Source organism: Microcebus murinus, chromosome 11 (assembly GCF_040939455.1).
Source record: "Microcebus murinus isolate Inina chromosome 11, M.murinus_Inina_mat1.0, whole genome shotgun sequence".
Taxonomy (NCBI): Eukaryota; Metazoa; Chordata; class Mammalia; order Primates; family Cheirogaleidae; genus Microcebus; species Microcebus murinus.
Window position 1 is genome coordinate 41,464,555 of NC_134114.1, and position 2,860 is coordinate 41,467,414.

The 2,860-nt window shown below is 30.1% G+C and overlaps 1 non-coding gene across 1 annotated transcript; it reads left to right on the forward strand.

Annotated features, from left to right (window-relative positions):
* Positions 1 to 1,585: 1,585 nt before the first annotated feature.
* Positions 1,586 to 1,775, forward strand: LOC142874128 (U2 spliceosomal RNA). The gene has a single exon (XR_012921956.1). It is a non-coding gene; the product is annotated as a U2 spliceosomal RNA (small nuclear RNA).
* The last annotated feature ends 1,085 nt before the right edge of the window (positions 1,776 to 2,860 follow it).

The window sequence follows — 2,860 nt, forward strand, 5'->3', positions numbered from 1 at the left end:
CAGTTACTTCTCAATGGAAGGAGAAATTAGTACATGTAGTTCAAAAGCAAAAAACAATTGGTTATTTTCATCTAAGTTAATTAACCTTTAAAGGTTAAAAGAAAGGTGCACTAGACTAAATGTTTGCATTCCTTCCAAAATCCCTATGCTGAAATCTTTTATAATAGGTCTTGATATCTGCTAGTGTAAGTCAAACAGCCATATAATTTTGTTCTTTTCCTTCAATATTGTCTTGATTTGGGGGGCGGGGAGTGCTTTGCTTTTCTCTATAATTTTTAGAATCAAAATTTGCCAAATTTTATCCCCCCAAAATTAGCTGGATTTCCATTTGTGATTGCAGTTATTCTGTACATCAATTTTGGAAAAGTTCACATACTAACAATGTAAAATCTTTTAATCCACAAACATGATAACCCTTTCATTTATTTAATTCTTTAATTTCTCTTAATAAAGTTTTATTGTTTTCTTGTGTTGAGATCTTGGACAATTTTTGTTATTTCTAGGCATTAGATATTTTTGTGCCATAATATTTTAATTTCACTCTTTTGTTACTAGAATATAAAAATGTGATTGATACTTTTATATTAACCTTATACGGGTTAATCAAATTGTTTGATACTTATAAGTGAATTAAGTAAATTTGCTTAATTCACTTAGTTTAATCTATTGTTTAATAGATTTTTCTACATAAACTATCATTTGAGAGTGACTAGTGGCAATTTTTATTTTTCTCTTCTTGATGTGTCCACCTTTTATTTCTTTTTCTAGTCATATTACACTGGCTAGGACCTCTATTACAAAACTCAACAGTATGATAATAAGGGCATCTTGCTTTGACCCTTATCATAGAGTGAAAGATTTTAATAATTCAACATCAAGGATGACATTTATTTCCGAGTTTCTATTTTTTTTTTATATTAGCGTCAGAAAGTTTTCTTCTATTCACAGTTCATTGTGTTTTTATCATGGCTACTGAATTTTATCAAATGCTTATTTTGCATTTGATAGCCATCTGAATATTGTCCTTTTGTTGTTGTTAATGTGGTAAATCATCCTAATTGTTTTCTGAATTTTAAACAGTAATCCCAACTTGGTCATGATGAATTATTTGTTGCATATATTATTGAATTTGATTTGCTAAGAATTAGTTAGCATTTTTGCATCTCTGCTTATGTCTTAAACAAGCTAAGGTTTCTTTCTTTCTATTCTCAGAAATACTTTGTGTAATGTAGATATTTCTTCTTTTCTAAATGTTAAAAACTATTCACTGGTGAAGCCATCTGGGCCTGGAGGTATTTTTGGGAAAGTAGTTTTTAAAGTATAGAATTAACATATTTAATAAATATAAAACTATTTCAATAATCTTTTTATTTTTGTTTTAGTTTCATAATTGATTTATGAAGAAATGTGCACATCCACTTCAGTTTTTAAATTTGTTGTTAAAAGCATTCATCATATTCTTGCATTAACATTCCAATGTCCATATCATATTTCCTATAACATTTCTGTGTTTTTCCTTCCTATTTTTTTTTTCAGACTTGCCAGAATTTTAAATCTTATTTACCTTTCCAAAGAACCAATTTTAATCACTTCTCAGCCTTTTGGCTAAGATCAAGTGTAGTATTAAAGAATTGATTTTGTTTTTCCCTATTGTACATTATACCATTATACTCTGTTTTTTGTTTTTGCTTTTTGAGACAGAGCCTTCACCCTGGCTAGAGTGCATGGCATCACGCTTGCTGCAACCTCAAACTCCTGGGCTTAAGGGATCTTCTGCCTTAGCCTCCCAAGAAGCTGGGACTATAGGGGTGCACTACCATATCCACCTAATTTTTTCTATTGTTCTGTGGAGAGAGGGTGTCAGTCTTGCTCAGGCTGGTCTGGAACTCCTGACCTCAAGTGATCCCCCTGCCTGGGCCTCCCAGAGTGCTGAGATTACAGGCCTGACTCATTATGCCTAACCTGTTTTTGTTTTCTTTTTTAAATTCATTTCTGTTCTACGTATATTATTTTCTTCTTTCTACTTTTGAAGGGCTTAATTGTATGTTCCTTTTCTGTCATCTTGAGTTGTATATTTAGATCATGTGGGTTTTCCAAATCTTCTGTTTTAGTATATGCATTTAAGGTGTACTTTATATTTATATCTTAAATACTGTATATTTCTCTCTAAGCAGTATGTTAGCCATGCCTCACAAATTTTGATTTGTCAATCTTCATTATCATGTGGCTAAAATGTTATCTAATTTTCTCTAGGATTTTTTTCTTTGACCACTGAGTTATTTAGAAGTATATTGCTTAATTCCCCCAAATTTGGGAGATATTCTATTTATCATTTTGTTATTTATTTCTAGCTTTATTTTACTATAGCAGCAACTCTCTAAGAATTCAATTTTTTAAAATTTATTGTTACTTGATTTTGGGCTCAGCATGAATTCAGTGTTGATAAATGATAAATGAATAGAATTTGTATACTACAGATGTTGACTGTTAGGTTCTATAAGTCAATTGAGTTAAGTTTGTTATCAAGTTGTCCAAATCTTCTATGTGATTGCTGATTGTTCTGTCAGTTACTAAGAGAAGTGTCTTAAAATCTACCACTATATTTGTGGGTTTGCCTATTTTTTCATTTATTTTTGCTTTACATATATATATATATATATACACATATATATGTATGTGTATATATATATACAGAGAGAGAGAGAGAGGCTATATAGTTTGAATTTCTACATTTTTCTGGTAGATTGACTATCTTTATGAACTTTCCTTTACATTTATCAATATTTTGTCAAATACTAATATAACTATACCATCTCCCTTTGGGTTACTTTTTCCATTGTATATCTTTTTATCTTCCTTT